The sequence below is a fragment of the Rhineura floridana genome, chromosome 5 (genome assembly GCF_030035675.1).
Source record: "Rhineura floridana isolate rRhiFlo1 chromosome 5, rRhiFlo1.hap2, whole genome shotgun sequence".
Taxonomy (NCBI): domain Eukaryota; kingdom Metazoa; phylum Chordata; class Lepidosauria; order Squamata; family Rhineuridae; genus Rhineura; species Rhineura floridana.
In genome coordinates, this window is record NC_084484.1 from 56119902 (window position 1) to 56133825 (window position 13924).

Consider the following 13924-nt stretch of genomic DNA (forward strand, 5'->3'; position numbering starts at 1 on the left):
TATTTCTTCCCTTCCTGCTTTTGAACTCAAAATAGCACAAAGTGACCAAACTACGGGCAGCTGCACTCCATCATTTACATGGCAGTGATGTATGTGCCATCCTCTCATCAGGCTTTACATTTCTTGAATAATGTATATGTGAAGTGGGGGGGGGAGCGAGAGAAAGTAAATTCTCCTAGGCATGCAGATTCAAGTGTCCCTTGTTTTTATGCTGAGTATCTAAAAGGAAATGGATGAAAGGAAACACAACAAAGCTTCTTCAGCTTTAAAATAATGGCATGCAAAGGATATATATGTATCATACATACTTACATACATATGCACACAGTCAGCTGTGGGTCCCAAAGCGTGAAATGGGGCAAGACATTCTATGAATAGGGTACTAACAGAAACCCAAACCACTTCCTTGGCTTTTCTTTACTTCTCTGAAGATTCATATTCATGAACAGGAATTCTGTTAGTCTTTTAACTCTTGAACTTGAATAAAGGCATACACAGAGATCCAATGCATACTGCACTCTTCCCCACCCACCCACTCCCATGGCTAGGGTATGTTATCATATAATTTGTGAACCTGTCAATTTTGGATTATCTTCATTTACCCCATCTTAGATTCAATTCTCCACATTTCCACAAAAACTTGCAATTTTTAAAAAGTCCTCATGAAAATTCATCAGTATTTTAGTGCCAACCTCCCAATATACACATTTTTGTACGTAATATGTATGTATGCAATATGCAGTATGTATATTGCCTAATTTATACGTTTGCAAGTGCTTTTCCTTAATGTAATGTGTTTTTGTATGTTATTTTCACTAATATATGCATACTTTACCCCAGTATACGCATTTTTGTACACATCACTTGGCTAAAGAACTGCCATCGCAAAATTCAGAGAAGTATGAACTTCAAAAGATGACTGTGTTTCGGTTCGCTTAATGTTTCTGGAACTGCAAATTAGGCAGGTTCACCTTTAAATGCAAACTGAACTGAATTTCTCCCCCATCTCTACCCCACCTTATACTTCATGCTCCAATTTCCTCCTCCAACTGTGGTTTTCTTTTCTCTTTTATACAGTGATGTGAGAACTGCTTCCTGTGTTGTGATTCAGTGCCACTGAGGGCTGTGTGAACTAAATACAGTCACATGAGCAGGTCTATTTGCATGAATCTTTGATGCCCAATCAGCATCCTCCCTCCCATTGGAAAAGATGCATGTGATTGGTGCCCATCTAGATGGTTAAATCCGCATCCAGGGCCAAGTCATTTGGGATTGCATCAGGGAATAAATAAAAACAACAAATGTTCTTGTGGCACCTTCAAGGCTAACAAAGTGATTATGGTATACGCTTTCAAGGACTACAGGGCACTATGGTATAATAAATGTGTTAGTCTTTAAGGTGCCACAAGAATATTTGTTGTTTCTTCCTGCGACAGACTTACATGGCTGCTACTCTTCTGGAAAAGTGATTGCCATGCCACTTCAAAGGGGGGGGAGCGATGTGGAAAAATATTCAGAGGAGATTTTTTGAGAAGCTGTATATGGGCCAAATTGAAAAATATGTTAGCTCCATTTCAATACCTTTAAGTGAAGAAGGCTTTTTAAAAACACAAATTGTCAGGATGGGCTCCCCAACCTGGATCAGAACTATACAGGGGGCTTTACCCCTTTGCCCCCTGCCAAGGTCCAGTCCAGACACCTGCTGGCAGTTTGAATAGGAAAATAAACTTGTATTGACGTGAATAGGACAGTATTCCTATGCAAATTCCCAGTGTAGAGGACCCAATCCAAATTGGAACTTTAGCAGGGGGGAAAAGATCAAATCCTCAAGCTAAGATCCTGATCCAGTTCATGCCCCGTGTTGGCAATTTGCATTAGTAATCCCTCTGATTTAAGGGTGCAGATATGAAGCAAACGTACTGACTAGTTTGGCACTGTTATGTCTTATAAGGATATCTCACATTCCCAGTGTTCTTTGTTGTCAACATCTTAATAGCAGAAGTACTTAATTTTTTTATTAAAATCATCTGATTCTTTTGCTGTGATTTCAAGTACACAAACTTGCTCTTTTCTCACATTATTTTTTCTTACACAACAGCACTTTTTGGGGAGATATATGAAAGGTGATAAGAGAATTATAATACATGCATATGCCACTGAGAGAGAGGACTCATGAGGTCCACAGCATCTTCCGGAGTATTTTGGCATGCTTGCTTGCCACAGATAATTAACTCAGTCTCCTTTTCATCCTTCAGTGTATAACCCGCCATCCCTGTCCTCTCCATACCTCTATTCCATATGTGAATACAAGAATAACTGAGCCATAACCATTCTGATGCTGTTCAGGCAAATGGCTATCCCAAATCTAGAAGACTATCTGAAAGGCTTCACTCTACTGCTGGAGGAATTGCAAATGCCATTAAATTGCAAAAGTGGGCTGTTTCCATTTTTTAATAGAATGGATATCTGCAGACAGAACCTGAACACTGAGCAGGATGAGAGTCATGAAAAAAGATCATATCCAAAATTCAGCTGAAACATCAGGCACAACTGTACTTTTTCATTTTTAAGAGACAGATTAAGTGTTGAGAGCAGCAGATTATTTACAAGAATCTGGATTTTTTCTTCTTTCTTTTTTTCCCTGGAAGCTGGGCCCAGTTATGAAGGTCAAGTTACAACCATGCTGCTATTCAGTGTAATGGCAAACATGGGATTAAATATGGAATTGAACTTCATTCCCCCACATTGACCTATCAAAAGAATGCAATGGTAAGTGTGACTGGAATATCTTTTTGAAACAAAAAACTACTTCCTGTGTTCATAACTACATACATGTGGAAGGAATTTAATAGCACCACTGATTGGCCATGTTCACAGAAACGACTGAGCCAAATCATGGCTTAGCATGAATGCACTCACATGCTGGTTCTTGGGGAGGAGACTGCACTTGCGTTGCTCCTTCCCAATCATTTTAGCTCAGTGCACCACTGTAACTAAGTCAACACTTGGCTTGGCGTGTCATTCAGACTTGAGATTGTAGTTAAGCTCTCTCTTACTTAACAACGATCTGCAACCAGGGTTTGTCCTTGGCTACAAATCATGGTTAAGGAGGAAGTAAAGCATGATCCTGGATTTGGAATCACACTAGCCAGACCTTGGATTAAGTGCTGTGCCTTGCTAAGCTAAAAGAACTAGGGAGAAGTAGTAAAGTGGGTGTGATCTCCTCTCTGTGAGCCAGTGTGTTCATACAGACTTGGTAATCATAGTTTAGTCCACCATGATGGTGGAGACCAGACCATAATGGTGTGATGCACTGAACCATCAATGTGATCATTCCTGAGTGCTGCCACCACTGCTGTGGAGAATAGAAGTCACCTTGGTACTCTAGTGACCTGCATGCACTGAAACAGGAAGGTTAGCAGCTAGCATGCAGGTGGCATAAATATCAGTCTGAATCTGACTGAACACATGTGAGGGTGCATTATCATGTCTACCATGTGGCAGTGGTGGAGGAAAAGAAAGCTTATTTCTCCACCACCATTGCATTCGGCAGGGCTTTCTGAGTAGTGAATGAGTTTTTGTCATCTGGGTAAGAAACTGTAACAACTTTGCAAGGCACTTTAAGGACAAAGTCACTCAAAGTTGGTCAGAGTTGGATTCTAGAGTTAGAGCAAGTCCAATGGAGGTATCCAGAGCACTGTTATTTCCATCTGTAATGGATGAGTTTCAATTGTTGTGGCATGAGGATGCAGACAAGCTGCTTGAAGAAGTGTGGCTTACCACCTGCCCCCTTGATCCTTGCCTATCTTGTCTTCTTAGAGATAGCTGTAGGGGGTGGATTGGGTGGATCCAGGGAATGACCAAGGCTTCACTGAAGGAGGGGAAGTACTATCCACCTTGAAGGTGGAGGTGGTGCATCTTCTCCTTAAGGAGACTTCCCTGGACCCAGAAGTGTTAAACAACTATTGCCCAGCGGCAACTATCCTCTTTAGGGCAAGGTGCTTGATTGGGTGGTGGCAGTCCAGCTTCAGGCATGCTTGGGGAAAACTATCACCTGGATTCATTCTAGTCTGGCTTCAGGGCCTGTAATGGCACTGAAACTTTGTCGGTCGCCCTGGTTGATGACGTTTGTTGGGAGAGAGATGGAGAAAGTGCAATCCTGTTTACCCACATAGATCTCTTGGTGGCTTTCAATAGTGTTGACCACATTATCCTTCTGAAGCATCTAATGGAGGTGGGGGTTGGGGATACTGTGCTTCAGTGGTTCGGTCCTACCTCCAGAGCTGTTTCAAGAAAGTAGTTATGGGAGGGTACTGTTTGGCATCATGACAGTTGTTTTGTGGTATCCCACAGGGTTCCATCTTGTCCCCCATGCTGTTTAACATCTATATGAAGCCTCTGGGAGCTGTCATCAGGAGATTTGGAGTGAAATGTCACCAATATGGAGATGTCATGCAGCTCTATCTCTCTGCTCCACCTGAAACAGGAAACGGTTCGGAAACTGCAGCTTGTGCAAAATGCAGCGGCCAGATTGGTAACAGGGACCAGACAGTCCGAACATATAAAACCGATTCTGGCCCGCTTGCATTGGCTGCCTGTATGTTTCCGAGCTCAATTCAAGGTGCTGGTTTTGCCCTATAAAGCCTTACATGGCTTGGGACCACAATACCTGATGGAACGCCTCTCCTGATATGAACCCACCCGTACACTACGTTCAAGATCAAAGGCCCTCCTCTGGGTGCCTACTCCAAGGGAAGCTCGGAGGGTGGCAACAAAGGAGAGGGCCTTCTCAGTGGTGGCCCCCAAATTATGGAATGATCTCTCTGACGAGGTATGCCTGGCACTGTTAACTTTTCGGCGCCAGGTCAAGACTTTCCTCTTCTCCCAGGCATTTTAGCATGTGTTTTAAATGTTTTTATATTGTTTTAAATTTTAAAATTGTGTTTTAAATTGTTTTTAAAATATGTGTTTTAAATTGTATATTTGTTTTAATGTTTTTGATTGCTGTAAACCGCCCAGACGGCTTCGGCTATGGGGCGGTATACAAATACAATAAATAAACAAATAAATAAATAAATAAATGTGTGAAGTGTTAGACCGGTGCTTGGAGGCAATGATGGGCTGGATGTGGGCCAATAAATTAAGGCTGAATCCTGAAAAGACAGTGTTATTTGTCCCAAGTTCTCAGCCAGGAGGTGGAGAGATGAACTGTCCTGGACAGGTTTGCACTCCTGTGGAAGGAGCAGGTCCATAACCTGGGGGTGCTCCTTGATTTAACTTTGTCACCAGAGGTTCAGGTGGCCTCGGCGACTATGAATGCCCTTTGCCAGCTTCAGCCCCTTTACAATCCTATCCCATCCTATCATTCCTGCATACCTATCAAAAACAATCTACTTTTATTTTAACATGGTGGTAGGAATTTGACCCATTTTGTGTGTAATAATAGCAATTTATAAAAGCTGTGCTGATAATGGTTAAGCTACATTAATAAAGTGGCTAGCAATGGCTTTTAGTGATGATTGATTTCAGTAATTTTTGCAGTACGGAGTGTTTTTCCTGGGCAAAGGATTTGCTGTTGATTTAATGAACACACTAGTACTGTTCAGAATTGGTGGTCAGAAACAAAATTCCCCAAGTTTGTAATACTCATGCTAACTACAAGGCAAGCTAGCTCCTCCTTGAAATCAAACTCATAATTAGTTCACCTTGGCGTCAGCAGTCCCCAGATTTCCCTACCACAATGTTTTTCTCCTTTTCCTCTTGGAAATGGGGGAGGAATGAAACCAGGTGCAGAAATGGCAGATATGGAGGTAGAGAGCTAGTGAGGAACTCACTTAGGCTTGGAGTTCTTAAAACATTTCAAACTGAGATGGGGGGCAAGGTTTTCCTATCACTTCTTTGGTGTCCTTTTTCTCATTTGTGTACAACACATCTAGTCTCAATAACAGAAAAATATTTTACTCAGTTAGTCAAAAGGTGATCTTTGCTAAATGGGAAAGCAATATTCCCAGTGTGTAGCAGGCTAAGAGAGCTGAGCATTTTATTGCAGAGAGCAGATAAGCCACAGAAATTGTTGGCAAGTTGCAGCTTTTCTCTTCAATGTGCTGGACCGTTGCCTGGCCGCGATAATGGACTGGATGAGAGCTAACAAACTGAGGCTCAATCCAGACAAGACTGAGATACTGCTGGTGCGTGGTTTCTCTGATCAGGTGGTGGATATACACCCTGTCCTGGACGGGGTTACACTCCCCCTAAAGGAATGGGTTCGTAGTCTGGGAGTCTTTTTAGATCCTTCCCTGTCACTTGAGGCTCAAGTAGCCTCGGTGGCACAGAATGCGTTCTACTAACTTCGGTTGGTAGCCCAGCTACGTGCCTATCTGAGCAGGGAGGACCTCACATCAGTCATACATGCTCTGGTAACCTCGCGACTGGATTACTGCAATGCGCTCTACGTAGGGCTGCCTCTGAAGACAGTTCGGAAGCTACAGCTCATGCAAAACGTGGCGGCCAGACTGATAACGTGGACCAAACGGTCCGAACACATAACACCTGTTCTGGCTCGCTTGCACTGGCTTGCAATATGCTTCCGGGCCAGATTCAAAGTGCTGGTTTTAACCTATAAAGCCTTATACGGCGCGGGACCACAATACCTGCTGGAACGCCTCTCCCAATATGAACCTGCCCGTACACTATGTTCTACATCGAAGGCCCTCCTCCGAGTTCTGACTCATAGAGAAGCTTGGAGGGTGGTAACAAGAACTAGGGCCTTCTCAGTGGTGGCCCCCGAACTGTGGAACAGTCTTCCCGATGAGGTGCGCTTGGCGCCGATGTTACTATCTTTTCGGCGCCAAGTCAAAACCTTCCTCTTTTCTAAGGCATTTTAATCTAACTTAATCTAGTTTTAACATGTGCTGTAACTGTTTTTAGTTTTCCTATTCTCTTATATTTTTGTTGTATTTTATTATGGGATTTTATCGTATATATTTGTATTCTTTGTTGTACACCGCCCAGAGAGCTATGCTAGTGGGGCGGTATAAAAATTTAACAAATAAATAAATTTAACAAATAAACTAGACATGACTGAAAAGGATCAGGTCCTTCCTCATATATCATATTGTTCTTGCATACTTATCCATTTGTCCTTTAATGTCTCTTTCCGAGGCCTGATTCTGACGATTGGGGGAAGGCGGAATTGTACTAAAGTCAGCATACACTGCTGTTTGAATTTGCACAGATGGCTTGTTTAATGCATCTCGATCACAACCAAAGATGCTTTTTCGACTGCAATCTCTCATAACTTCCTTTTAAAAGGTTAATAGTTCTGTAGCCCTTATTAGACCTTGCCACCTAGTGGCTAACAGGGAAAGCCTCTTGCCTCTTGGAAAGATAAGCTTTGCTAGTTCCCCCATCTGCCTCCCCCTATTTATTCTCTGTTTCCACCTTTTCATAAGTACTTTGAAGGCAAGCTATTTCGAAGTGGATCCCTGCCTTTTACAGAGACCCACAGTGATGTCATGAAGGTGAAGTGGCTTTAAGAGAAAGCTCTGGAAAAGGGTCACCATGGCAAGACGTTTAAAGGCAACTAGGAATGCATTAACAAAGAGAATTGGGCTGGTCATTGTGTGGCAGTGGTGGCTGGTGCCTCTTGGTAGGGTGGAAGGCAGGGAGACGGGCAGTAAATGGAGCTAGAACCAATGATAGGTAGAGCCAACTGCTGACTGTTTATAAGTAAGAAGGCAGGCAGGGGCAGGATGAGGTTGGTGGGGAAGTACCCCATTCACCCTAATGGACAAGTCTCCAGTGTTGCAGGGCCTATACAGATAGGTCAGCTTTCCCTAGGCTGGTGCCCTCCAGATGTTTTGGCCAACAACTCTCTTCAGCATACTGGCTGGGGCAGATGAGAAATGAGATCCAAAACATCTGGAGGGTACCAGCCTGGGGAAAGCTGGGCTAGATCAACTGGTCTGTCACTCTCCACCCACAGGTAGTTTATCAACACAAAGCTGAAACGATCATATTCTGCCCCCAAGGTTGATGCATGCTGCGGACATTTGGTGGTGGTGAGGGAGAGAGAATATCACCTGCTGCTGCCATTGAAAACACTGCACAGCTCTGCAGGTAGAGCACAAATTGCCATGCATCTACAGAAGATACATCCGTTTTCCTGGAGGAGTGGGGGTTCCATCTGTTTTTGTTCTTGCTGACATCACTGCTACTGGGTTGATTACATGTGCTTCAGTGCTACCCTAGTGATTGGATGTCACGAACAATGGACCCCTCCACAGATCTCCTACCATTACAGAACACAGCAGCTAAGTTGCTTGTGGGGGCAAACCACTGCCAGCATATAACACCTTGCCAAGCTGCTGCCAGGCCTAGTTCAAAGTGTTGGAAATAACATATAATGCCCTATACAGCTCAGGACCAGATTACTTGAGAGACCACTGTTATCTCTCATATACCCCATAGGCTACTGCAGTCTGTGAGAGAGTCTCTCTTCCAAGTTCCAAAGATATTAGAAGCCCACTCCACAGCAGGGCCTTCAGTATGGCTGCCTCCGTTCCATGGAATAACATTCCTGTTGAGATACAACCGGCATCCACTGTCTGCATTTTCTGGAAGCAACTGAAGACTCTCTTTTTACAGGCTTTACCATGTGGATGAATGGATCTCTGGCATGGGTGTCTACTTTGTATTGTTTTTAAAATACATCTACTGTTGTTTGCTGTTTTGTTTTTAATTTTTCATTGTACCATGTTTTCATTGTACCATGTACATCACATTGAGTTGCTGTGGAAACACAGAAGGCAATAAATAAACAAATAATAAAAATAAAAATTACACAGTGAGTAAGCAACTGCTTATCTATTAATCTGAAAGTAGGAGTTTCATACGTCATGTGTTTTCGTGTACACTGGAGCAACATACCTTGATGTATAGGGTTGGATCCAATGGTGGTTTTGCCTAAGTCGAGCTATCCCCAACCTGGTGTCCTCCAGATGTTTTGGACCTTAATTCCCAACAGTTCCAGCCAGCATGGCTAATAGTCAAAGACGATGGGAGTGGTTGTCCAAAACATCAGTTTGGGGAAGGGTACCTTAGTGGATCATGTTTCTTCATGTGTAGGTTAGGGAAGCCTGCTGCGCGACGTTCCATTCTGTTCTAGAGGGGATTTCAGGAGCAGCTTTTCCCAGGGAAACTGCGCTTAAGTAGGTATCAAATGAAGAACAACAAAGCTAGTGGACCTGATGGGATTCCTGCTGAAGTCTTTAAAGAAGGTGGGCCTGAACTTACACAACGACTTCATAAGCTCATCGAAAAAATCTGGATGAGGGAGGAGATCCCGGAAGACTTTAGGGACACTATAATTATCACCTTTTTAAAGAAGGGTGATAGAACAGATTGCGGGAACTATCGAGGTATCTCTCTTTTTGCTACCACACGTAAAATCCTTGCAAGGATCCACGCAAATTGCCTCCTACCAATCTGACAGGATGTCCTCCCTGAATCTCAAAATGGTGTCTGCCCTTCCAGGGGGACAGTGGACATGATCTTCACTGCACGACAGCTTCAAGAAAAATGCCGGGAGCAGAATTGACCTTATATATGGTGCTTATTGATCTGAATAAGGCCTTTGGCACTGTGAATCGAACCACTCTCTGGACCATCCTTCTGAAAACTGGATGCCCTGATAAATTTGTGAATATTTTGCGACTCCTTCATGACAACATGACAGCAACAATTTTGGACAACAATGGCTTTCAGAGCAATCCATTCAGAGTCGGATTAGGTGTAAAACAGAGATGTGTCATTGCTCCTACCTTATTTGCTATCTTCAATGCTATGATTCTACACCTTACTGAGGGAAAACTTCCTACTGATGTGGAAATCATATATCGAACAGATAGAAAGCTTTTTAATCTCAGTAGGCTGAAAGCAAAAAGTAAGGTAATGTCAACCTCTGTCGTAGAACTTCAATATGCTGATGATAATGTAGTCTCTGCACATTTAGAGAAAGATCTTCAAACTATCCTAAATGTCTTTGCAGAAGCATATGGAAAGCTTGGGCTCTCACTTAATATTAAAAAAAACAAAGTGCTTCAACAGGTGTGAACTAGTCCCTCTGTAGCATCATCGATCCAGCTTAATGGTGTGACATTGGAGAACATTGATCACTTCCCCTATCTCGGCAGCCATCTCTCTGTAAAAGCTGACATCAATGCTGAAATTCAACATTGTCTGAGCTCTGCGAGAGCCACATTCTCCCGAATGAAGCGTAGAGTGTTCGAGGATCAGGATATTCGCAGGGAGACCAAAATGCTTATTTACAAAGCCATTGTACTACTGACCTTATTGTATGCCTGTGGAACATGGACCATTTATAAACTTCACTCCCAACTTCTTGAAAGATTCCACCAATGCTGCTTACGGAAAATTCTGCAAATTACTTGGGAAGACAGACGGACTAATGTTAGCATTTTGGAAGAAGCAAAGACTACCAGTGTTGAAACAATGATCCTTCAACATCAACTTTGTTGGACCGGCCATATTGTTTGAATGCCTAATCACTGTCTTCCAAAGCAGGTACTTTACTCCCAACTTAAGGATGGAAAATTATGTTTTAACTTGGTGGTGGTACCCTGGCTGTGGAATGCTGAGGGGTGAGTGGAATGGATACTGTTCAGCTTTTGGCACCAGATGCAAAAACACATCTCTTCATCCAGGCCTTAGAGTAGAGATGGGGGTTCAGGTATTGAGACACCTGGTATTGTCATAGGAAGCAGATTAAATTTATTATGTTTTGAGATGGTTTTATTGTTTTATCAATCAATTCTGAGTGTATGGATATGTACTGTTTTTATTTGAAATTGACCGGTCCCGAGATTGCTTGGAACAAAGGGTGGGATCTGCATCTGATAAAATAAATAAATAAATTAGATTGTTTCAATGTTTGTGGCTGCTTCCTTTCTGTGAAATATAGTATTTACACATTTTCATATAATTCTCTTGAGAACAACCTTGCAGACAAACAAGTAACTTGTGCATGTGTACACAAGGCCTCATGATGCTGCCTGAATGTCCTTGGAGACACTCACGTTTTTTGTTTGCCACCATTTGTCATCCTCTGCTTGGAGAGATCAACAGTTTTTAGCACACAGATCAATATTCTCTTAACCCAGACCTAATCTAAGGAGAGTTTCCCTGTGTTTCACCTTGGCCTACTCCTGAGTGCCGGAGCGGCCCTTCCCCCCACCTCCCCAGCAATAATTTTGTCTGTGTAAGACATCAATTTTTCATCCTTTGGTCAAAACTGGTGACAAAAGAGGGAATAATGGTCCCTGACATATCAAATGATAGATTTGACACATAGCATGCTGAGCTGGAAGCTTTCACGTGCCAAGGTAGAAAGACAGATAAGTCTCCTAATGGCCCTCCTGACATAGCTACCTCTTTCACCCTCTCCCTCTTATAACCAGTCTCTGCTATATTTCCCCCCTTCACTTCCCTCCCATGCTTCCTGTAGAAGTTCTCTCTCTCTCTAACTCTGGGCAGGAAGTGATGCCCAAAATAAATGTTTTCATGTCCTATAAAATGATCAATCTATGCCCTTTCCCCCCAGCCCTAAGCACAGTAAGAGCAGCACAGCATGCTGCTTGAGGAAACACTAACAAATATAGCCAGTGAAAATGAAACAGATGGGACTAAGAAAACCAGCAAAGATCTGGAAAGTAGTCAAAGAGAGAGAGAGAGTTTCTAATGCTAGAAACAACTCTTAAGTTCTTTTCTTCGTTTTTAAAATCAATGATCCCAAGAGTTACTTTTTCGGAGGTCTTACAATGTTGTGTCAGCATTGTCACAAAGTCTGCAATCATATACAGACAGAGCATATTATGCACACTTACCTGGAATTCTGGGAATAAGTCCCACTGAACTCAAGGGGACTTACTTCTGACTAGAGTAGACATATCTAGGATTGCATACTAGATTGCACCTATTATGATTTTGGTGAAAGTTATTTTTGGTGCAATGCAGTCAATTCTAGATACTTTGATTTGACTTCAACAGAAAAGTTAAGCATATGTTTAATTCTTTACAACTGAAATCCTGAAATCCTGTACCTACTTCCCTTGGAGTAAGCTGCACTGAACTCAATGGGACTTGCTTTTGAATATACTTTTATGGGATTGCACTGTTAAAAGTGCTTAATGATGGCTGGAATGTGACCTTATGTTTCTTATTTTTATTTTTATTTTTATTTGTGGGTGTGTACCTGTGTTGTGCTTATATTCTACACCTCACCAAGAGCAATTCTGGAAATTAAATAATTTACACCAAGCCAAAAAAAAAAAAAAAAAATCAGCCCCACGGGAGACAGAAAGCACACAACCTTCTCCAGCTTCAGTGCAGAAACTGTTTCCAAAGCGTAGGGTCATATTACTCCTTGCCACACAAAAGCTCCTTTCAGAGTCCTGACTAACAAAACAGGCACGATTTTTATTCCTCTATAGTTTTCTTCCCAAGCATGTGTTCACTTTTAAAGACCCTGACCTTGTGTGCTATTTTTTTTTACTGGCATTTAAAGTCATTTGTATTGTTTTGGTTCTAGGAAAAAACCCAGCCACTTCACCTGCTTCCTAATGGCTGATGAACTTTGCCAAGAGGCTATTTATCCTGCCTCATACTTTCAAATTTATATTTTTTTACCTTTTTCCATATTTCACATGAAGACAGTTGGGCTTTTTTGTAGCTAGACCATTTTTTATTCACTTTAATGGTTCCATAGACATTTTAAATTTGATCCAATAAAGGAATAAACTGAGATTATTCCAAGGAGAATGTTGCACTCACAAGGTCATCAAAAGATCTGAGCTCGATGTTTTGTCGCTGTGCATTTAAAAATACCACAGAGTTCAAAGCCTTGTGGCTTGCTTCTTTACCTTTTTATAAATATTTATATGTGTATGTTATACACAAAGGAAATATTATATATATAGATCAAATGCATTTTTGGTTCTCTCTAACCTAAGGATTAAAAAAAGAACCTTCATAAAAAGCATTTTTATTACAAGTACATACTTTGGCACATTCTCCAGTAGTTTTTACAGTTCAAGCAACCCTGGTAGTAAAAGAAAGTCCAATAAAAAGTTGGGCTGCAGTATTTATCTTCCCCTACCCCGTGACTGAAAATGAAGTGGTCCATCAATGAATAAACTGGCTAAGAGCACAATCCAGTCTTGTCTGCATCCTCTTAGCTCAAAGGAAGCCCTGCCACTGACTTACTCTCCCTGTTAGCAGTTCTCTTATGAGCAGTGGGCGGCATTCATTTTATTGTATGTTATTCAGTGGCAAAGGATATGCAGAAAATTTCAGGTTCACTTCCTGGCATCTTCAGGAGAAGTCTAAGAAAGACCCTGCCTGAAACCCTGGAAAGCTGCTTGTCTCCAGGGTTTCAGATGGAACAAAGGTTTTCACTTGGGACAGCTATATGGAACAATGCTTTGACCTGGTATTAGGGATGGAATGATCAGCTTCAGTTCTGTCAGTGCCTCATTTTTCCAAACTCAGATTCAGTTCTCCTCATTTATGCAGCAATTTGAGAATTTTCTCATGAAAATTTTTCAGATTTTTAGTGCAAATTTCTCCTCATAAACACATTTTTGGATGCAGTTTTGACTAATGTACACATACTTGCAAGCAATTACTCCTAATATAATGCATTTTTGTATGTTACTGTCACTAATATATGCATCTGCTAGCATATCATCGTTGTCATCATCATCATAATGTATACCTGCTATTCACTCAGACGTCCCAGGGCGTGTTACAACAATTTTACAACAAATAATTAAAACAGTTAAAAACAGCCTAACCAACATAATAGAAAATAGGGTGGATGTTTCCAAGGATGGTGGAACTACCAAAA